Source organism: Protopterus annectens, chromosome 1.part2, assembly GCF_019279795.1.
Source record: "Protopterus annectens isolate FY-2018-M chromosome 1.part2, PAN1.0, whole genome shotgun sequence".
Lineage (NCBI taxonomy): Eukaryota > Metazoa > Chordata > Ceratodontiformes > Protopteridae > Protopterus > Protopterus annectens.
In genome coordinates, this window is record NC_056727.1 from 127,497,208 (window position 1) to 127,522,134 (window position 24,927).

Sequence of the window (24,927 nt, forward strand, 5' to 3'; positions counted from 1 at the left end):
CCGACGTCCTCATACAATACCACAACTCCTCTCTAGGCACCCTGTCATATGCATTCTCTAAGTCTACAAAAACACAATGCAACTCCTTCTGACCTTCTCTGTACTTCTCCATCAACACTCTCAGAGCAAACATCGTATCTGCAGTGCTTTTTCCCAGCATGAAACCATACTGCTGATCATTAATCATCACGTCCCTTCTTAGCCTAGCTTCCACTACTCTTTTCCATAACCTCATGCTGTGACTGATCAATTTAATCCCTCTGTAGTTACTACAGCTCTGCACATCACCCTTATTCTTAAAAATCGGTACCAAAACACTTTTTCTCCATTCCTCAGGCATTTTCTCACTTTCCAAGATTTCATTAAACAATTTGGTTAAAAAATCCACTGCCATTTCACCTAAACACCTCCATGCTTCCATAGGTATGTCATATGGACCAACAGCCTTTCCATTCTTCATCCTCTTCATAGCTATCCTTACTTCCTTCTTGGTAATCCATTGCATTTCATGATTCACTATCCCCACATCATCCAACCTTCTCTCCCTCTCATTCTCTTCATTCATCAACCCCTCAAAGTACTCTTTCCATCTGCTCAACACACTCTCCTCACTTGTAAGTATGTTTCCCTCATTATCCTTTATCACCTGTACCTGCTGCACATCTTTTCTAGCTCGGTCCCTCTGTCTAGCCAATCTGTACAGGTCCTTTTCTCCCTCCTCAGTGTCCAACCTTTCATACAACTCTTCATATGCCTTATCTTTAGCTTTCACCACCTCTCTCTTTGCCATGCACGTCATCTCCTTATACTCCTGTCTACTTTCGTCATTTCTCTTACAATCCCACTTCTTCTTTGCCAACCTCTTTCACTGTATACTCTGCTGTACTTTCTCATTCCACCACCATGTCTCCTTGTCGTCCTGCCTCTGTCCAGATGTCATACCAAGCACCTTTCAAGCCGTCTCCTTTACTAGCTCTACTGTAGTTACCCAGCTGTTTGGTAACTCTTCACTGCCATCCAGTGCCTCTCTTAACTCTTCCCTGAACTCCACCTCACAATTACCCTTTTTCAATTTCCACCATTTGATCCTTGGTGCTGCCCTCACACTCCTCCTCCTCTTCTTGATCACCAACGTCATCTTACAAACCACTATCCTATGCTGCCTAACTACACTTTCCCCGGTCACCACTTTACAGTCTCATATCTCCTTCAAACTGGCCCTCCTACATAAGATATAATCTACCTGTGTGCTTCTTCCTCCACTCTTGTATGTCACGTTATGCTCCTCCCTCTTGTTAAAATACGTCTTCACCACAGCCATGTCCATCCTTTTCGCAAAATCCACTACTATCTGACCTTCTGCATTCTTTTGTTTAACACCATACCTACCCATCACTTCCTCATCCCCTCTGTTCCCTTCACCAACATGCCCTTTGAAATCTGCTCCAATCACCAGTCTCTCACCCTTGGGTGCAGTCATCACGACTTCATCCAACTCACTCCAAAATGTTTCTTTCTCGACCATCGCACACCCAACTTGTGGAGCATATACACTAATACACTTGCAAATTACTAGTAAAAGTAGTTTAGTTTTATCTTTACTGGAAAAGCTCACCCAGACTCTGCCACAATTTGCTGTGAAGGAAAGGTTACTTTGCTTTTCCTTCCTTGTGTCTTGTATAACTTTATTGCTTTTTTCTGTTTTGTATACTGTGATTTGTTTTCTTTACACTGTGTTTTACTTGCATTCTGGCTTTAATTGCATATTAAAACTTGGAAATAGACCACAGCTGTGTTTCTTGTGAGTCGCACACAAATTAGAAAAGGTCAGTTAAGGAGTCACACACAAATTAGAACAGGTCAATTAAGGTTAATTATCTGTGAACTGAGGTAGTGGAGCTAGGAACTAAACCTTCTATTTAAGGGGTGAAATAAAACATTTCAAAGCTTTACTGGAAAAGCTCACTGTGACTCTGCCACAACTTGCTATGAGGGACAGGTTAATTTGCTTTTGCTTTCTTGTATTTTGTATTACTTTGCCTTCTCTATTTGTATGCTGTGATTTGTTTTCTTTACACCATGTTTTACTTGTATTCTGCTTTTATTGCATATTAAAACTTGGAAAGAGACCGCAGCTGTGACTCTTGAGTCACACAGAATTTTTTTAATACCCCTTGCACCCTGTTGCTGTTGTTTTATCATCACAACTGTCATTCTAGTTGTCTACCCCTTATGTTAATTTGACTACATATCTCCTTCTCTTTCCCCTTTTCCTCGTTGTTGTAAGCACATTATCAGCTTTGTGAAATCACTTCCCTTCAGCTATTTAAATTTATTGGCCATTCCACTGTATTCCATAGAACCATAGTACAAAAGTGCCCACCCCCTTTCAATCTGTCTTGCTGTTTTAAAGTTAGTGGCTCTCCACTTAGCTAAAGCTTTTTCATATTTAACTGCTTAGTGCACACTGCAGTGCTTAGGATATTAACCCATTTTTATCATCTTACCTTTATACACTCTGCCTCTCAGTAGTCATCTCTAGATTAGTTCTTCTCTTTTCTTCTAGTGAGAGAAGGAACACAGAGACATTATTTCCTGTAGACTGCTGATCACCAGAAAGCCTAGTAACTGCTTTATAGGTGACAGCTTGGAATTTGTTTATGTTCTACTCCTGGTGAGTGAAGGAGCCAAGTGCATTTATTCCTGACTGTTTCTGTTTGGGCAATGAGTGTCTGTGCTTGATGATCCTGATTGGCCTGGTTACTATTCAAGGCAGCTACCAGGAAAAGGCTACAATAAGTCTACAGACCCTTGGTTCATCTTGGACAAGATTGTGGATCACCAAACAGGCTGTGGCCTGCTTCTCATCTTGGGATTGGTGCTAATGTTTTGCTTTTGTTGAGAGAGGAAGCAAAGGAGCATTGTATCCCAGCAGAGAGTAAATCTGTGGTGAGACCAATACTAGTAGCAGTGAGGCAGTAGCCATTCCCACTACTCCCCTCTTTTCATCATTCTTGACAAGCTAATTATTTGTTTTCAGTAATTACTGCTTGATTTGTTTCTAACTTCAGAATATCTGACTAAATACTTCATCCTTAAGTTTTCAGGGTCTGTGTATTAGTTTCCCTTCAAGTGTTTGGCAGTGCCCTGTACAGACACAGACACCTTGAGTGACATTTTAACTGTAAAAGCACAAGTGAAATTTCACCAATACCTAGTTGCACACAGGCAACTAGTTTGCAGTGACAAGCACTGTCCGTAGACTTGCTTTATATTCTCACTCCAACTGTCTAATCAGTAAAAAAAGGGTCTGTTGCCATGGATATAAACTTTCCCACTATCTCCGTTACCAGCTTGGGGGATCTTGGAGTCCTGAGGCAATGTAGAAATTGCCTCATGTTTACTGACAGCCAGGTAATTCTCAAGCAAACTGATATGGTATGTGGGAGATGTATTTACACAATGTCACTGGAGGCAAAGCTCTCACATAAAACTACTCCCAATGTCAATAAGTTTGTCAGTAATACAAATGCTGTACCCATCACACACAATTTAAAGCAGACATACAGACCCACATATGCTGAAGCAATTAAATGTAACCCTCCTGCACCCCAAAGACCTCTTAGACAAAGCACACATAACAAATAACCTCAGCAGCTCCAAATGCATGCTTTCAAAACAGCACCCACATAAACACATAGAGCCACATCTAATGGAGCCTCTGCTTCTAAGCCTGTAAGGCAAGCCACCACACAGTCCAACATTCTGTCATTGGAGACTTCATCGTGAGACACACTGATGTCCCTGTCACCAGGTTCAGTGAGGAGAAAGTCACTATTAATCGCTTATCAGGGGCTAAGATCCGCGACATTACACACACACTGAGGTCACTGGACCACAAGTACCAGTATGACTGTGTCTTAGTACATGTAGAAGTAAATGACCTGAGGCGTACCTCCCTAGACTATATGAAGAGAGGCATCATGGAGCTCTTAGAATGTGTCTCTCAGTCTTGTATGAGCCTAGCATTGAACATTTTAACTTCTCCAAGGATGATGCCACAATATGAACAAAATATAACTGATTTTAATAATTGTCTTAGTTTCTGGTGTCAGTCTAAGAGGGTGTAATATTTGTCAGCATGGAAGGAGATGGTCAACAGACCACACTGCTTTGCCAAGGGTGGTCTGCGCCTCTTCTCTCTAGACTTTCGAATATTAGCTAAGACTTCTTCCCCCATAGTGCCTTTTTTAGGCAATGCCACACTGAAAGAACATCCAACATAGGTTCATAGGTTCATAGAGTAGTACTAGGTTAACTGCCCTTGCGAGACAGTTTAAGCCTAGCCAATTATCCCTTGTGAGACTCAAACCCTGCACCTTATGTTTGTAAGGCAAGCACCTTAACCATTAGGCCACCCTCCCAACCCTAGAAAATCAAAACCAAGAAAATCTACAGATATTGCTGCTTAGTGCTAGGAGTCTAAACAAAAACTCCACTCCCTGGAAGCTGTCTTCACTCTAGAGAATGCTAACATCTGTGCGGTCACTGAGACATGCTTTAAAGCCGTGGAGAGCACACCAACAGTGGAATGTTATAATGCCTTCCACACATCTAGACCGGCTACTACGCAGACAGGGACTAAAGGTGGAAGTGTCTCGATTTACATCAAAAATAATTGTACGTCAGGGCTGGTCAAACAGGACAATGCACTTGAGCTGCTCCATGTTCAAATCATCATTGGCAAAATCCAGTACCACTGCCTTGCAAGGTATAGGTCCCCTTCTATGACCCAGGAAACCCATACCATGTATTTAAACTTACTGGAAACACTCACCATCCAGTCCAGTACCATATTCATGGGCAACTTTAATTACCCCACTATTAACTGGGAATCCTGAACGAAACCGAACATACAGACACCGAGATTCCTGGATTCTGTAAACACATACTCCCTGGACCAGATTGTCAGTACACCAACCAGGGGTGCAACCATACTGGATCTGGTCCTCGCTAATATGGGAGAATGCTGTATACCCCTACTGTAATGTTTTCCCTGGTATAGTCAGACCACAAAATGGTCTCCTTTGAAGTAAAAATAAAACCTAAACACCCATCTAAACCTGGAATATTCAGGAACTACTCTAAGGCTAACTTCCTGCTATTAAGTGATAACCTGGCAAAATTTCAACCTCTCCATAAACCCTGAAAACACCGTTACAGTTGCAGAACTGTTCACAGAAACCCTGCACAAGCATATTAATAGCTGCATAGAGGCAGCTGTACCCACCAGGAGGATGTACAGAACTTAAAAAACAAGCCGCCCTAGTGGAATCACAAAATCTATACGCTGTATAACAGAAGAAAGAAAATCATGGCAAAAATTAGGAGGTACAGCACTCAGCAGGATAAAAGTACTCTCATCAAACTAAACAAAATGCAGAGAACAAATAAATATCAATGTCCATATAACAGAGCTTCCATTTTTTTCAGTTTTTGTATTACCTTTTGTTTAGTCTCTTCCCACATATCCTTAGCTGCCCAACCAGTATCATTTTAATCTATACTCCTAAATACTTGCTAACCTAGTTTGTATGTGGGTACATAATTTACTGCTATTGCTTTTGTTTTTGCTTCATTAATTTGGTATCCTCAAAATGGTTTGAAACTGTCTCAGTATGTTCGACAACACTGTAATGTCGCTTTCTGGTTTTGTCAGGTGTAAAATAATGTAATCTGCAAATAGAGCCAGCCTTTCTTGACTACCATACCAATTACATCATTGAATTTCTGAGTCCCTTACTTTCTTTGCCAGTAGTTCTAAGTATAATGCAAATAACAAAGGGGAGAGAGGACACCCTTGCCTAGTTCCTCTGCTCAAGCAGAGATTATGAGAGAGAACCCCACCCATTTTAATTTTTGCCTCCAATCCTTCTTATATCCTCCTAATCAACCTCATAATTTGTTCAGGGAATGCAAATGTTTCTATTGCTCTACTCATAAAATCCCAGCTTACTGTGTCATATTATTTCTCTGCATCAAGACCTACCAGCAACAGTGGTATTTTCTTGCATTCTGCTTCCCCTTGGATCATCACTGTTCTGTTTATGTTGTCAAATGTTTGCCTCCCCTCCAGAAAACCATATTGAGCCATATCTATCAATTTTGAAATTATTTTAGCCTTTGTAGACACAAACATTTTTTAATCATGGTTTAGTATTGAAATGGAGCAGTATGAAGCTGGATCTGATGGATCTTTACCCTCTTTTGTAGTACAGCTACTACTGCTTTCTTCCAGGTTGTTGGTATTTCTCCTCCTCTTAAAATACTATTAAACAAAATCTTTCAGATCTTCATCATTTTTTCCATCCTAGCTTCCAGACTTTCACAGGAATATCATCTAATCCTGAGGAATTTCCTGTAGATTGGTTATACCTCATCATTTTTATCTCATCTCCTCTTATCCTGTTAGTAATTCAGCCTCCTCTCCCTCTAGCCTTGGCATATTTAATTCTTCCATAAACATTTCCATTTGTGCCTTTGCTTGATTTCCATATTTCTCTGCATCATACAGACTTTTATAGACTTTCCAAAATATTTCTAATACTTCTACAGGATCCCTAGTGATCTTCCTTGTAATATGCTCCTAAGCTTGGTGCAGCCCTTTCTACTTGCTGTTGTGCTAAAAGTTTTGTGGTTTGGAGTTACTGTTAAAAACAGTTGCTTAACAGCAGATCTTTCCAAACTCATGCATATTATCAAGATAGTCCTTTATTTTCTGTTTAGCATTCTGTAGTTGTTGTGCTTGTTCTGTGAGATTCCCCCATTTTGCAATCCTTTAATATTTGTCAGTCCCTCTAAATAATTCTTGTTACTTCTTAGATATATCTCCCTTTCTTTTATTTCCACCCTAGTTTTAAATTCCATTTTAGTTGTATTCCACTCCCTAGCTATATTTTCAGAAAAAGTTTCTATCTTCTCTAATGGCTCTTGAATCATTTTGATTGCCCATTCCTTAAATTCCTCTCTTTTCAACAGATAGGTGGGAAAGCACCAGTGTCTCATTTTTGTTTCCTTACTTTGTGTTTTTATTTTAGTTATTATTGGTGCATGATTTGAAATGGTTACCTTCGAATAAATTAATGTTGCTGTGAAATGTAAATTCTATCTAGCCTAGCCCAGTTTTTGTATATTTGGGAATACTATGTAAATTCACTCTGAATTCTTAGTACTGAATTTACATTTCCATGCCAAATATTTTCATAAATTTCTTTAAAAATTTACCCTCCTTTGTTATATTTCCCTTTCTCGGCCCCTAGACACATCTTCGCTGTTGCAAATCAAATTCCAGTCCCTACCTATAAGTAATATAAGTCGCTGAAAGCTGATTATTTCTCGCACAATTTTCTTTACCTCTGTTAAAGCAATTTTCAGTGGAATATAAATGCCTGCCAGCGTAATCCTCCTCCTTTGCCAGTAGCCCCTTAGTACTACAAATCTACCGTTACTGTCTTTTTTTCCTCTTCTATTACTGTTGGAGCTCCTCTTGCAGTTAATATAAGTACTCCTCTTTTCCTTTGCCCCAGGTATTCTGTTGAATAACCCCATACTGAAAACCGTTTTTTATCAAATTTACATGTTCTGTTCTTTCCAGATGTAGCCTACATTTCTTAAAACTAAACGAGAAAGAGAGAAGAAGAGAGAAAGAAAAAGAATACACAGAAGCACCTATTTACAGCAGTATCCCCATTACACTTAAAAATAACTGAAAAAAATGTACTTTATAACATGCAGAGAAAATCATGCACCACTTAAGTAATATTGTTAAGAAAAAAAAATGTTTTACTTAGTTAACACTCTCCCTCCTCCTCCCCTGTCTTGAGTATTTTTTCCAAACTTTAATGAAATGAATTAGGGCATATGCTTTAGAGTACTCTACAAGTTTAACAAAATCCAAACAAGTCCAATATTTCCAGATTGTCTTGTTCTGTCCTGTTTCACAAATATAATTATTGCTTTGTAATCCCACATTTGTCAATTTCCAGGTTATTGATTTTAGTCTTCAAATGTTAATGACATGAAGTAGAGCATATGCTTTAGAGTCCCCTACAAGTTTAACAAACTTCAAAAAAATCCAATATTTCCAGATTCTTTTGTTCTATTCCTGTTCATCTTCATGTCCCAAACCCTGTCTGTGCTTTATCTCCAGTGCACTCTCAATTCTTTTAGTCAACTTCTGTGATTTTTTTCTGTGACTCTATCATTTCCCATTGAAACAATGGGAAAGGATTCACTGGCACAGTCTCTATGTGGTCTTTATTAAAAGAAGAACCTCTTTCTGTTTCACAGCTCACGTTTTGTTGGACAAACTTTTGTATTTCTTCCTTAGTATGTATGTCAGTAAAAAGTTGTTACTCCAGGTAAAAATATTTTGAGGTTAGCTGGGTACAGCAGTTTGAATCTCACACGTGCTTCTCAGCATGCCCTATATAATGTAATACATTTTGCTGTTCTTTGTGGTATGCAGTGAGTAGTCATTCTGCACAAGCGCTCTGCATTTCCCATTTTTAGTACTTTGTCCTTCTGCCACAGTTTTGTCAGAATCAACTGCTGCTGGTAAGATTACATTTTTACTGTTTAAGGTCTAGGTTGTTTTCTCATAGCCAGGTTTGGAGCATACACGCAGTGTACCCTTTCAATTAACAGTTCTTGCTGTGAAATACTGGTCCAGTTGCTTATTTGTACTTTCATAAAATTAATATAGTCTGCTCCTTCCAGCTGCTCTGGTACAGCAGAAAATCTAAGGTTTCCCCTACATTATCTGTCCTCTAATTCTATTCTTTTGTAAACATCTCTTCTTGTGCAGTCTCATATTCAGCCATCCTTTTCTTCATTTCAGCCTCTGAGTTTTACTGATGTTCTTCACTGTTGCAGTCATTACATTTGGGGGTAATCCTGCTGGCAGGTTGCCCTCAGTCGGCCTCAATTCCAAAGTCCTGGGTCCTGTGTCAGCTGCTGTCGCCCCTTCCCTGACATCAGGTCGTCAGGGGTATAAAAGAAGCAGCCGACGTCATTTTCTTTAGTCTTTTTTGCCGCGCGGTGCCCAAAGCAGAAGCAGTTCACAAGTGCCGGTTGGCCGACTCCTGAGATTTTCGTGTTCGAGTTTCAGATCCGAAGTCTTCAATAAAGCTAAGTACCCCGTTGGGGAAACTTTTTCTTGCTCCAGACCGATGTCAGAAAAAGTAAATAATTGTATTTCTTGTGGAAAGCAAATACCTCATAAGGATTTTCATTCTTACTGTATCCCTTGCCTAGGCCCTGATCACAACGTTTCTGGTTGTCGATTTTGTGCTAGATTTAATCAACGCACTGTTAAGCATCGGTATGATTTTGCTTTAAACTGTTTTGGATGCCGGTTTAATTATCCAGAAATGTCGTTGGATAGCCATCTAACTACCGGAGTTCACAAAAAACGCAAAGAAAAGGAGAGCGATAGACAACCAAGGCCCAAAACCAACGACGAAGCTTCTCCTAAGCCAGTCGCCGGTTCTCAGCGAGGCGCTTTCGCAGCCCCTGACACCCACTACTTTAGAGTCGCAGGCCGCTACCGACTCCCATGTGGAGTCGGCCATGCTGCTGGAAACTCAAGGTATTGGAGCCTCGGATACTATTCCTTAAGATGGGTCCGGAACTGCTGAGCAGGCACCGGCTTCAGAGGGTGTATTCAGACCTAAACATCTTTACATTAAACCGACTTCAGCTTCAAAGGCAAAGACTAAAGCACCTTCTAAAGCAAAGAAACAAACTCAAGAGCCACGTGGTCAGGCTGCTATGCCCAAAAAACAGATGCTCAAAATGGCCGAAGACTTGATTACCTTGATCAGGGGTTCCCATCCCCCTCCTGATAAGAGGCCTAGGCAAGAGACTGACTATGAATCTTCAGATCAGGTTTCTATTTCTTCTGATTCCTCTTCTGATTAGGAATATTCTCTTCCCCCCTGTGAGGATTCTGATGCTGAAGAATCTATACCTTCAGCTCCTCCAGTGGACTAATCTTTTGGGGGAAACCTTGCATACCATGAGGGAGCATTTCCACTGGGAGAGCCAAGATATTTCAGAATCTAAAAAGAGGCTCAGGGATTTCCTTTTACTACCTCAACACAGGCCACTAGCCATTCCACCTGTGTTAGACATTGTAGATGTGTTTTCGGAGTCTAGTCTTACCCCTGACTCCTTACCTCCAGCTCCTGTTAAGCCTGACAGATATTACAGGGTGCCTGACTCTCGTAAATCCCTTTTTAAAAACCCTGCTGCAGACCCAGAAACTATTTCTCAGGGTCCCAAAGGAGTTAAGGCTTCCGCTGCAAAAAACCCTACCCCCTCTGACAGAGATTCTAGGGCACTGGATAGATGGGGAAAAAAGGTTTACACATCTGCTACCTTGGCTATAAGGGCCATAAACTGTCAGTTCCATATGCTCAAATATCAGCAACATGTCATGGCATTGCTTAAATAGAAAATGTTGTTAAACTCTGTGCAGAAAACAATGAAATGCAGGATTTTAGTGCATACAGCTGAACAAGTTGGAAAGCATACTTTGCAATGTGGTTTTGATTCTTTGGAGGCCTCCTGCAGGGCCGCAGTTGCGGGCTCTGCAGTTAGGAGGCATGCTTGGTTAAAGGAACAAAATCTGCGTGATCATGTCAAAATTAAATTATTAGATACACCTTTACAGCATGACACTTTGTTTGGTGTTAAAGGCAGAAGAGGTGTTAAAGAAAATGGAGGACAAAGCTAAATCTATGCAAACAGTCAAAGATTTTTTTACAAGTACAGCCACCTAGGTTTAGTAGACACTGGCCAATAAAGAATTGGTCCTTTCCTGTGTCAGACAGACCTCAAAGGGGCAGATCCAGACGCCCTAGAGACAGATCCCTGGCACAAGGTTCATACAGGTCAAAGCAATGGGGTGCTTTTACCTCCAAAGTTGGAGAAGACAAATCACAACCATACAGGAAACAGTCCCAATGACTTCCCCCTGCCTGCACCAAGCACTTATCTCCTGGCAGCATCCTTAGGGGGAAAATTAGCACTTTTTTCTCAAAACTGGCACATTATAACCCATGACAAGTGGGTTCTAAATATCATGTCACAAGGCTACAAGTTCCATTTCCATACCCTGCCAAAGGCAAACAGCTGGCCAGATCTGCCAAAAAAATCAATGGGCAGAGGCACAAAAACAAGTCTCATCCCTCATGGACATGGGGGCCATTCAACAAGTGCCAGAGCAAGAGCAGGGACAAGTATTTTACTCAAGACTGTTCTTGGTACCCAGAAAGGACAAGGCCTGGAAGCCAGTACTGGACCTATCTATTCTGAACACATTCCTGGATATACCAAAATTCAAGATGTTGACTTTGCAGCAGCTTCTGCCCATGCTGGGCAAGAACGCTTGGCTTGTGACTTTAGACTTAAAAGAGGCATACCTGCATGTCCCAATCAGACAAATATGCAGAAGATACCTCCGATTCAAAGCTGTCTCATTGCATTACCAATTCTCTGCACTGCCCTTTGGCTTATCTACAGCGCCCAGGGTCTTTACAAAGTGCCTGGCACCAGTAATTGCATTCTGCAGACAAAGAGGAATACAAATATGTCCTTACTTGGATGACTGTCTAATTCAAGCAGAAAACAAGGACATTCTTCTACAGCATCCGGCGTTTGTGAAAAGACTTTTAACATGCCTAGGGTACACAGTCAACGAAACAAAATCAAAACTAGTACCCTCTCAAGAGATAATATTCCTGGGTGCAAGCTTAAATACAGCTGCCCAGATGGCTTATCTCATGCCAGACAAACAAAGGCAACTGACTACCTATTTCAAAATGTTGGCAACAAAGGCCCAGTTATCTGCAAGAAAAATTCTGCAGGCTTTGGGCTTCATGGCATCCTGCATCCTACTAATTCCATATGCAAGACTGCATATGAGGAAACTTCAATGGTACCTAAAAAGTGTTTGGACTCAACATTGCCACAGCCTGGAAACTATGATTACTCTCATTCCCTGCTTGCAACAGGAGTTTCGATGGAGGGCAAAGGCTTTTCACCAAAATAAGGGACAGCCATTCACATTACCCCCAGCCAGGCAGACACTAACAACGGATGCATCAGATTATGCCTGGGGGGCCCACATGGCAGGAAGATGCATTCAGGGCACATGGACCTCAAACCAAATGCATCTACATATCAATCAAAAAGGGATGCTAGCTGTTCAAAATGCCCTGACAGCCTTCAAGGACCTACTTCATCCAGGACAACTACTGATAAAGACAGACAACACCACGGTCATGTGGTATATAAACAAGCAGGGGGGCACACATTCTTACCCCCTTTGCAGACTAGCCATGACTTTGTGGGACACAGCATTGACTTACCAAGTACATCTGCAGGCACAATTCCTGCCAGGAAGGAAAAATACTCTGGCAGACTAACTAAGCAGAAACCTCATGGATCCCCCACGAGTGGCAGCTGGATCCACAAGTCTTCAGCATGATAACAAGGAAATGGGGATGCCTGGACATAAATCTATTTGCCTCCCCTCACAACTACCAACTAAAAAGATTCTGCACAAGGATTTATCACAGACAAGCATGGAAAGTGGATGCCCTATCTTTCAGCTGGAAAAACCTATCAGTATATGCCTTTCCCCGTCTGCCTCTTCTCCCCAAGGTACTCCTAAAGGTCAGACAGGAGAAGCCAAAGATGATACTGATTGCCCCAGACTGGCCCCGCCAGTACTGGTATCCAATACTAAGGAACTTGTCTCAATGCCCAGCTTGGACCTTACCTCAAATTCCTCATCTGCTGTCCCAGCAAAACAATCAGATCCTGCACAGCCAACTTAGGACTTTAAACCTAGCAGCATGGCGGATAATGTAGTCATACAAAACATACCTCTCAGTAAAGCTGTGATGGATGCCATTTTGGAAGCCAGAAGGCCGAGTACTAGAAAATCTTATGCTGGAAAATGGAAGAGATTCTGTGCTTGGAAGCAGGCACAAGGAACTGATACAGCTGTGCCAAATATTCCTCAGATTTTGCAATACTTAACTGAGATGCTGGACAAAGGCCTATCTTTTTCATCTATTAAAATTCATGCCTCTGCCATTTCAGCTCATTACAATGCAGAGCCACCAATCTTTTCTCATCCCTTATTAAAGCAGTACCGCAGAGGAGCCAAAAATTTAAGGCCTCCAAGGAGATCATCAATGCCTGCATGGTACCTCAACTATGTCTTGGAAAAACTCACCCTGCCTCCTTTTGAGCCAGCTGCTACTGCTGATATAAAGTTTGTATCTTGGAAAACAGCTCTGCTCCTAGCAATAACTTCTGCAAGACGAGTTTCAGAGCTACAGGCACTCATGGCTGTGGAACCTTTTGTCATTTTTTATCCAGACGGTCTCTCTGAGGACAAACCCAACATTTATGCCTAAGGATGGTGTCCAGTGTGGCTCTTAACCAAACTATTCACCTGCCAAATTTTTATCCAAATCCACAGAACAAGGGGGAGAGAATTCTGCATTCTTTGGATGTACACAGACAGCTTAGATTCTACTTGGACAGAACCAAAGTTTTCAGAAAGACAGAGCATTTACTAGTGATATATGCTGCAGGATCACAAGGACAGGCTATCTCAAAACAGACTATTTCAAAGTGGATAGGCCACTGCATTCGTTTCTGCTATGTACACCATGGCAAGCCAGTGCCTAAGGGCATTAGGCCACATTCAGCTAGAGCTGCAGCCACTTCAGCAGCCTTTCTCAGGGGAGTACCTACCAAGGACATTTTAGAGGCTGCTACTTGGAGTTCAGTGCACACCTTTACAAAGCACTATCATCTGCCACTGTACTCTAAATCCAGGGCAGGCTTTGACATTGCAGTTCTCCAGGACCTCATAGCCGCTCCTAATGCTGTTTAGCTCCAGTCTCCCAACCATAGCTTTGGGACTCTACCCAAATGTAATGTAATGACTGCAACAGTGAAACACGAAGAACATAGTACAGTTGTGTACACTTACCATAAATCTAGATGTTTGAGTGTATTCACTGTTGCAGTCCAGGTTACCCACCCACCATCCCCCTTTTCTTCTGATGGAACCTATCTTTCCCTCTCTGATTTATACAACCTATGTGGTGTATTTGCTTGTAGATGAAGGTAAAGTTTATATTGGTGCATGTAATTTTATATATATAAACTTTGGCAACCCTTTTAGGGGGCACCTGACATCTGGGGCAAGAAAAACTAAAGAAAATGGCGTTGGCTGCTTCTTTTATACCCCTAATGACCTGACGTCAGGGAAGGTGACAGCAGCCGACGCAGGACCCATGACTTTGGAATTCAGGCTGACTGAGGGCAACCTGCCAGCAGGATTACCCCTAAATGTAATGACTGCAACAGTGAATACACTCGAACATCTACATTTATGGTAAGTGTACACAACTGTACTTTTTGTCACCTTATCTGAATATCTGTTCAAAGCTTCTTCCATTTTTCCAGCTTTTTATTATTTGTGTTGATATACTCCATCAGTATTTTGTTTATTTTAACCAGGTGTGTAGTGCAGCGGCTTTATACTTTCCTCTGCTAGTGGAAGTCGTGTCTAGAACTTGCATTGCTTCTTTCTGAACAACTGCAGTACTTTTCCCATTCTGTGTTTTTCCTCAACCTGTGTAGCTGATTTTGCTCCAGGTCCTGGCATCTAGTCAATGTACTTACTAGTCAGTTACTGAAATTTAACCGGAAATCTAGTTCCCCTGGCTCTCTCTGCTAAGTTTCTGTTTTCAGACTGGGAGAGCCAGGATTAAGCTGTTAGCCATTGTGTAGTCATCTTGGAAGTCCTGTCTCCTACAGGTTTTTGAGGGGAGATCTATGCCTGGCATGCAGGTCATTGTCAGACCCTACTCTGATGGACATTCTGCATATCCACAAAACAGCACCAGAAATACCCGTTCTAAAGACTTAAACCTTGCCTGTGATATAAATAAGACCTGCTGGAGAGACAAGTATGTATAGCAGAGACTATCCTGTCTCTGGAACAGACTCCACATCCATGTGAAGCAGAGTTCCTCCCTAACCCAATTCAATTGGAACTTGGACAATTGGATGGGGAACAGGAAATTCATCCTGGATTTGGCACCTGTGTCTCTAATGGACACAGACAACCTGTAAATGGTTCATCTCTCAGGCCCCCGCTTGTAAATGTTTCATCTCCTAAGCCCCTGCTTACACATATCAAGGTTTTTTGAACTTCTCAGAGATTTGGGATGCATGGCTAGCTTTTAAAAGGCCCTTGTGGTGGTTAGCCTAGTAAACACCTATGAACTTATGAATCTATAAGGAAATATGCCATGTAAAAAGAAAAGTGATAGAATATGTTTACATTGCTAGAAAAAAAAACCTACTGAACATATATTTTTGAAAGAAGAGTAAAAAGATTATGGGGAAAACTGTGTAAAGAAGATTTTTTCAAATTTAAAGAAGTGGATAAAATAAACATAGATATGATTAAATATGGATATTATAAGAACAGAAATAAAGAATATTAAACGAATAGATAAAAAGTTAATATCATATGGGATATATGGGATGAAAGAATAAATGAAATTGTTCAATGTTAAATGGATTTTTTCAACAGTATTAATCAAAGCAGATGGTTATGGAAAAAGGACTGGGGGCTAATAGGGATGAAAATTATGTATGATTATAAGTAAAATTATGAATATTTGTATATCTATATATTTGAACATTTGTAAATATTTGTAAATATGTCAATATGATGGAAATAAGATTTATTTTTTTTGTATATAAATAATCTGTACTCTTTTCAATAGGTGCCATGAGAGGTTTTCCATCCACCTGAGTTCCTACCAAATCAAGCATATATGACCTCAGTTTAACATCTCATCCAGATTATATCACAGTTAGAAGTGCAGCACTTCCCTTATGGTGTACCACAACAGTAAATGTTTGAATGATCCCTGCTATAGTAGCTTTAGCTGAATGGGTTATAGCCTGCCAAAGATGTAATGGCTGGCTAGCTTCCAATGCTTATAGGCACCTTCCTTGAGCCCAAACTGCCAAGCAGTTCAAGCTGAGCTGACTAAAAGACAAGTTTGGGTGCAAAGCCCTTCAGAGCTTTCCTGCTGGCAGAAAGAGGCAGCCTGAGCCCTGAAAGGACTATACTAGGAACAACAAAACATAAATGTCCACATCCTGGCGTAAAAAAAAAAAAAAAAAAACACTTCAAAAACAAGGAGGATAGAAGGAGGGAGCAGCTACTGCAGCGGTGATCATTCGAACATCTATTGTTATGGTAAGATCAATTTCCACAACTGTACTATGTTCATCATATTGATCACTGCTACAGTACCTTGGCTGTATGGGTAGTTTACTTAGCTAACTACATGTGGGAGGTAGAAGAAGAGTTGAGCTGGACCTAGAGAAGGAATCAGGCTTATAGTGGTGTTAAAAGTATGTACCGAGGACCAAGTAACAGCTTCTAGAATAGTTCTAGAATCCAACCCTTTCCAAAAAGCCATAGATGCAGCTAAGGCCCTGGTAGAGAGGGCTTTCACCCTGCCTGGAATAGATTTGTTGTGGTAAGTATAACAACAGGTAATAGTCCATTTGGGAATAGTCTTTTCTGACATAGGTTTTCCCTTCTTACCTTCTCAAGAAGTAAGCAATTGATCCAAAGGTGTGAGAAGTATTGTTCTCTCAAGATGGTGCCCAAGTTATCTGTGGACATCCAAGTTATGGTGTCTTCTTTCTCCCTCATTTTTAGATTCAGTAAAGAAAGCAAGGAGATGGATAGTTTGACAAAGTAAACTTGGATACCACTTTAGGCGTAAAAGATTATTTCTCAAAGAAACCCTGTCCCTATGGACAATGAGGTAAGGTTGACTTACCCCTAAGAGCTTGCAATTCTGATACCCTTCTTGCAGAGGTCAAAGCAATCTGTAAAACTGTTTTCCATGTTGCATGTTAGAACATTAAGTCAGCCAGATTAGCTGGTTCAAATGGAGCAGTTATTAACTTCTCTAACAAAAATTTTAAGATCTCAAGGAGAGATCACCAGTTTACTTGGAGGCCCCTTATGCAAAACCCCTTTTCAAGAACATTTTGATATGAGAATACCTTAAAAGAAGAGGATCTATGGGTAGGCATGCTGAAATGGTTGATAAATGAACCTTAATAGAGGAATAAAAAAGCCATAGGATAGTAACTGTCAGAAATTTTGTAAAGCCAGAGAACAAATATCCCTGAATGGGTGCTGCTCATATTGGTACCAAATAGAAAACCTTTTCCATTTGCTAATACATGATTTTCTAGTAGCAGGCTTTCTTGCCAGCAGTAGTACCCAGTGCACATCCTCAGTAAACGGGTGTCTAAAAGGAATTAAGACCTTGCCATCCAGGCAACTGAAAATGATAGATGGGAGTATGTTAAACATCCTTGTTCTTGTGTGAGTAGATCCAGTCTGTGAGGATGCGTGTGGTAATTGTCCTTGGCTATTTCCGAAAGAAGGGAGAACTGCAATTGCCTAGGCCAGAAGGAAGTCATCACAGTGATTTTGGGGGATTCCTTCTGAATCTTCAGAAGTACCGTGGATATTAGTTGATAGGGTGGAAATTCATACAGGAACATTCTTGTCCGGAGAAAGAAAAGGCATCTGTCATCCAAGCCTTCTTGTGTGTAGAGTCCTAGAACAGAATCTTGCAAGTTGATTGTTCAAAGAGGAAGCAAAAAGGTCTTCTCGGGAACTCCCCATAGATGGATCAAATGTCGTCAAACCCCCTGATCTAATTTCCATTCGTGAGGGTCTGCCCTGGTCCTGCTCAGCTTGCCTGGCACACAGTTTTGCTCTGACAGAATGTAGGATGCCTGTACACTGAGTTTCTGTTGTGATGTTATATCCCAAGCTAACATGGCTGGTCTGCAAAGTGGGTATGACCTGGTTCTCCCTTGCTTGTTGATGTACCACATGACTGTGGTATTGTCTGAAACCACTTTGAAGAGGTTCCGAGACTTGAGTGCCTTGATCAGGGAAAGCATCTCCTAGATATTTGTGTGCTTGGTGTCCCATACCCCTGCACTTTTATTCCTCCTGAAACTGATGCTCAAGCAAATTCCGAAGCATCCATCATGTGGACTGCTTTAGAGCAGGGTGGGAGAAAGGGAGACATGGATTTAAGGATATCTGCTGTCTCCACTAAACAATTATCTGTTCTAACAAACCCCTTCACTGGAATCTGAAAAGATAAGGGTTGTTGATGCTGAGACCAAAGAGATTTCAGATACCATTAACTTTCTCGTGTGGGGTCTTGCCTGGGGTATCATGAGAATCAAAGACACCATGAGATCCACTATCCTGAGGTGTTCCCTCACAGTGACCGAAATCTGAGTGGAAAGACCTTTGAAACAGATCTAAATAAGGATTTTTCTCCCCTGTGGAAAAAAAGCTCGTTGAACTGAGTTGTCTAGTTGACATCCCAAAAACTCAGTCCTGTGTGTGAGTCAAGAAAGACCATATGTCAGAACAAATTGAGAAAGTTAATAATTGTTTGTCTTGTGGTAAACAAATACCTCATAAGGACTTCCATTCTTATTGCCTCCCTTGCCTGGGCCCAGACCACGACGTCTCGGCCTGTGCTGCCTGTGCTTGCTTTAATAAGCACACTCTCCGGCGCCGGGCAGAATTTGCCGAAGACATTTTTGGCGAATCTTTCGCTTATATCATGCCGTCGGAACAACCGACAACTCAATCTACCAAAAAACGGAAGGACCGGGACCGACATCCTCGGCCCACATCCTCCACCGATACTCCTCCTAAACCCTCCGCGAGTGCTTCGGTCCCTTTGGAAGCGGTAATTCAACCGCTCCAGGCCGACGATGCAGCGTTAACACGTCCTTCGGTCTCGGAGTCTACACCGGTGCCGGTTGTTGATTTTCCTCCAGAAACCGAGTTCTGGATCTACCCGACACCATTCCTGTGGACAGGGTTACTCCTGCACGTGGGGCAGCTAAGCCTCTGGTATCCATGTCCATCAAGGCCTTTGCACGTGCTAAGGCCGCCAGCCAGGCCAAGGCCCATCCTAAACCTACTGCCCAGGCCCCTTCTTCTGATAAACAGATCATGTCTCTTGCTGCAGATCTTATTTCTCTTATCAGGGGATCTCAGCCTCATCCAGACAGAGGTTCTCAGCCTGCAGAGAAAAGGCCCAGAACTGAACAGGCCGACAACCTCTCTTCAGATGAAGCCTCTGGGGATTCTGAGCATACCCAAGAAGAATCCTTCCAGGCCTATGAGGACTCTGATGCTGAGGAATCAATTCCCTCTGCCTCTCCTCCAGAGGATTTTTCGTTCGGTGAAGTCCTACACTCTATGAGGGAGCATTTTAAATGGCAGGGTCAGGAATTTTCTGATTCCAGGAAAAGGCTACGTACTTTCCTCAAGCTACCCCAGCACAGACCTTTAGCTATCCCCCCAGTTATGGATGTCCTGGATGATGTTTTCTCCGACTCCAGTGCTAACCCTGATTCTCTCCCTCCTGCTCCTGTCAAGCCAGACAGATATTATAGGGTCCCTGACACCCACAAACATCTCTTTAAGGCCTATTCTGTGGATCTAGAAACTATTTCACAGGGCCCCAAGGGAGTGACTACTTCCACAGCCAAGAATCCACTGCCAGCGGATAGGGAAGCAAGGGATGGGGTAAAAAAGTATATAAATCTACCACCCTGGCCATGAGGTCACTTAACTGCCTTTTTCATATGTTTCAGTACCAGGATTTTTTACTGGATGATTTACAGAAAAAGCTCCTGAGCCTATTGATGGGAAGGCATTACAGGATCTAGCACATAACACTCAGCAGGTTAGCAATCATTTTCTTCAGTATGGTTATGATGCATTGGAGGCTTCATGTAGGGCAGCTATGACTGGGGCTATTATACGTAGACATGCTTGGTTAAAAGAACAGCCACTGCCAGACCATGTTAAAGTAAAGTTACTTGATGCACCTCTGGAAAAACAGAAGCTTTTTGGTGCTAATGCACAAGATGTGTTGAAGTCCATTGAGGAAAAAGCTAAATCAGTACAGACAGTCAAAGATTTCCTCCAGGTTCAGCCACCCAGATTCAGCAGGAATTGGCCTTCAAAGAATTGGTCCTTTCCAGACACTGACAAGTTTCAAAGGGGAAAAAACAGGCGTGCCCGAGGTAGAGGGCAATACCGAGGCTCCTACATGGGGCCACCAATGGCAACCACCAAATCAAAGAAGTGGCGCAGGCAGTCCAGCTGCACCACAAGGACAACCACAATGACTTGCCTTTCACACCGCCTACAAAGGCTCAAAGAGAAGCACCTTTGGGCGGAAAATTATCCTTATTCTCAAAAAACTGGCATATATTAACCAAGGGCAACTGGATTCTGGATTTAATAGACAAAGGTTACAGATTCCACTTCCATACTTTACCAGTAAGACAAGGCATGCCAAACCTGCCACTTCATCAAAGGGCAGAGGCACTCATTCAAGTTTCACAGCTGTTAAATATAAAAGCAATAGAAAAGGTCCCTCCACAGGAACAAGGCCAGGGATTTTATTCAAGACTGTTCCTTGTTCCAAGAAAGGAAAACAAATGGAGGCCTATACTGGACTTGTCTACTCTAAATACTTATCTCATTGTGCCAAAGTTCAAAATGCTGACATTGCAGCAACTCCTTCCCATGCTGGGCAAGGGGTCTTGGCTGGTCACTCTGGACCTCAAGGAGGCATACCTGCATGTCCCAATCAGACAAAGCTGCAGAAGATACCTCAGATTTCTTGCAGGGACAGAGCATTATCAATTCTCAGCATTGCCGTTTGGCTTATCTACTGCGCCCAGGGTATTCACGAAATGCCTGGCATCAATAGTGGCACACTGCAGACTCCGGGGGGTTCAAATATACCCCTACCTGAACGACTGCCTCATACAAGCAGACAACAAACAAACCTTGATAGCAAACTTGGACTATGTCATTCAATTACTACAGGCCTTGGGATACACAGTCAACATTCAGAAATCAAGACTTCTGCCATCCCAACAGGTTATCTTCCTAGGAGCCAAGCTGGACACAAAAACACAAATGGCTTATCTCACAGAGGAAAAACAACAGCAGTTACCAGAGTACTTCAAAGGCCTAGCAAAGCTCTCCCAGCTGACTGCAAGGAAAATCCTGCAGGCCCTGGGGTTCATGGCATCTTGCATTCTTCTGATACCTTTGGCAAGACTTCATATGAGAAAGCTGCAATGGTACTTAAAAAGCTTATGGTCCCAACACAGCCAAAGCCTAGAGGACGTAATCCCACTAATTCCATGTCTGCAAAGAGAATTTGTGGTGGGCTCAAACAAGTCAGTTAAACAAAGGCATGTCTTTCAACAAACCTCAAGCAGGTCAAATGATTACAACAGATGCCTCAGACCATGGATGGGGGGCGCACATGGAGGGCAGATACTTTCAAGGTCAATGGACACCAAGGGAAAGGCATCTGCACATAAACCAAAAAGAGATGCTGGCAGTGATGCATGCAATCGAGACTTTCGAAAAATCACTTCAACAAGGACATTTGCTAATAAGGACAGACAACACCACTGTTATGTGGTATATAAACAAGCAGGGAGGCACTCATTCTTATCCCCTCTGCAGACTAACAATGATTCTCTGGGAAAAATCCCTAAGTCTGAAGATACATTTGCAATCCCAGTTTGTGCCAGGCAAGGACAATGTACTGGCGGACAAGCTGAGCAGAAATTTCTTGGATCCACACGAATGGATGCTGCATCCTCACATTTTCTCACAAATAACAAGGACATGGGGAAGACCGGACATAGATCTCTTTGCTTCTCGCATGAATCATCACCTGGAAAAGTTCTGTACAAGGACCCACCATCCTCTAGCCTGGAAAATGGATGCTCTCTCCTTCAGCTGGAATTCCCTAACAATTTATGCATTCCCTCCTCTACCACTGCTGACCAAGGTGATACTGAAGATCAAAGCAGATCAACCAACAGGCATTTTGATAGCTCCAGACTGGCCAAGGCAGCACTGGTACCCATTGCTGTTGAGCATAACTCGGACCAAACCGTGGCCTCTGCCCCTATGGCCTCTGCTTCTAACACAACACAATTACAGGACTGTTCATCAAAACCTGAAAACATTGCATCTGACAGCCTGGAGGTTACCATAACTCCTTCCGATATCTCTCTTTCCAAATAAGTTCAAGAGATCATACTGGAAGCATGCAGACCTTCCACCAGAAAAACCTATTCAGCCAAGTGGAAGAGATTCATCATCTGGAATGCTAACAGGGGTCAGGATACAACAGCATTGTGTATACCTCAGATATTGGAATACTTGGCAGAAATGTTCCATACTGGTCTCTCATATTCTTCCATAAAGATTCATGCCTCAGCAATCTCAGCAAAATACAATTGTGATCCACCTGTGTTTTCACATCCTTTGCTAAGACAGTTCCTAAGAGGGATAAAGAATATCAAACCTCCCAGGAAACCACCAGTACCTGCATGGGACCTCAGTTTCGTCTTGGAAAAATTAACTCTTCCTCCCTTTGAACCAGCAGCAACTTCAGAAATGCAATTTCTCTCATGGAAAACGGTTTTCCTATTGGCAATCACATCAGCAAGAAGAGTCTCGGAGATACAGGCACTCATGGCAGTACCTCCTTTTCTCATTTTTCATCAGGACAGAGTCTCTCTAAGAACCAATCCTTTATTCCTGCCAAAAGTAATTTCCAGGGTGTCTCTAAATCAAGCCATTCACCTGCCTACTTTCTTCCCCAATCTTCAAAACAGTGGGGAAGCACTGCTGCATACTTTGGACATACACAGGCAACTACGCTACTACTTGGACAGAACTAAGGCCACCAGACAGTCTGACCAACTGTTTGTAGCCTATGCTGCTGGAGTACAAGGAAAAGCAATCTCCAAACAAACAGTTTCCAAATGGATTGGACACTGCATCAGATTCTGCTATTTTTTTCATGGAAAAGGTGTGCCAGCCAATATTAGGCCACACTCCACCAGAGCTATAGCCACTTCCACAGCTTTCCTAAGAGGAGTGGGTACAAAGGACATTCTAGAGGCTGCTACATGGAGCTCCGTGCATACATTTACCAAGCACTACAACCTGCCTTTATACTCCAGATCCCGAGCAGGCTTTGCTTCGGCAGTCCTGCAGGGCATTTTAGCTACACCATCACTTTCTTAGTTCCAACCACCCCCAGCTTGGCTATGGTATTCAACACATATGTTATGACTGCAGTTGCATTCTTGAAGGACATAGTACAGTTTTGTACCTACCATAAATGTAGATGTCCGATAGATATGCAACTGCAGTCGGATTTTCCCACCCTCCTACCCCTCTGCAACTTTCTTTATGGGTCCACTACCCCTATCCCTATTAGCTGGGGGTATCTCCTATGGTGTATCTGTTTATTACTGTTGTGCATGTCTGGAATTGTTTATCCATTCACCAAATTTAGCCTTCCTAGGAGGGCACCTGGCATCTGGGGCAAGAAACACTGAAGAAGATGGCGTCAGCCGATGCCTTTATACACCAGCCGTTCTGACGTCGGAGAGGAGGCGACACAGGCCGACGCCGGACCCAGACTTTGGAATCCGGCCGACCGAGGGCTGCCTGAGGCAGGACAACCCATATGTTATGACTGCAGATGCATATGGGTTGTCATAACATATGGGTTGTCCTGCCTCAGGACAACCCATATGTTATGACTGCAGTTGCATATCTATCGGACATCTACATTTATGGTAGGTACAAAACTGTACTTTTCTCCTACGTAAAATTTATCACATGGGCATTTTAGCCCATAAACAACCCCTTCTGTATTGCAGTTAAATGTTCCATTAGTTTGAAACACTATTCCATTTATACTTCCAAATTCCTTCACTACATATTTACACACACTACACTTTCCACGTATCAAAGTTCCCTGCTTATCTATCTGTTTATTAATTGTTATAATTGGCATTTTAAACTTACTGTATACTAAGAAATCTTTTAAGCTTCTCCCTCTTCTGAAGGAACACACTTGTTTGCAGTGTAAAAACTCCACCTCCCTTTTCACTGAATAAGTTGAGGTGAAATATATACATTCTTTTTCATCATTACTTCTCCCAAAACTTTTTCCATTCCCTTTATTTTTTATAACCTTATCCAAACTTTTTTTCACATCATCCTCCTTATAACCTCTTCTACAAAATTTTGTATAACTTTCATTTAATTCCTTCTTTGTTTCTACCGGGTCACTACATAACCTTTTCACCCTTAAAAATTCACCATAAGGGATGGATTTAATGGTATGAGGCGGATGAAAACTTTCTCCATGTAAAATAAAATTAGTTTCTTTAACTTTTCTATGTATACTAGTATTAATATATGTACCCTTTCTCCCTTTTAGAGTAACATGCAGGTAATTCACATCCTTCCCCATTTGCAAACCATCAAGTTTCACTCCAACTTCATTTTCATGTAATTCATCTATGAACTTGTTAACTTGATCTTGCCCACCTTTGCATATAAATATAAAATCATCGATAAATTGAAAATATTTTTGTACATACGTACTAAAACATGTTTTTCTATAAATGTAATGACTTTCAAAATAGCCCATAAAAATGTTTGCATAACTTGGAGAGAATGCTGCCCTCATTGCTGTTCCTTATCTTATTACAGCCGAGTGACGTCTCCAGGCGTTTCTGCAGTTACACCCTACTGCTCCTCTAGGCGTCAAATATTGCCTGTTCATACTTGCATTAATAATTCCAAAACCATGTTACATACAAGGTATT

At 42.0% G+C, this 24,927-nt stretch overlaps 1 protein-coding gene across 1 annotated transcript in view; it reads left to right on the forward strand.

Moving 5' to 3' along the window:
- PNPT1 (polyribonucleotide nucleotidyltransferase 1) overlaps positions 1-24,927 on the forward strand; it is a 1,644,852-nt gene that overhangs the window by 943,711 nt on the left and 676,214 nt on the right. The window lies entirely within an intron of this gene.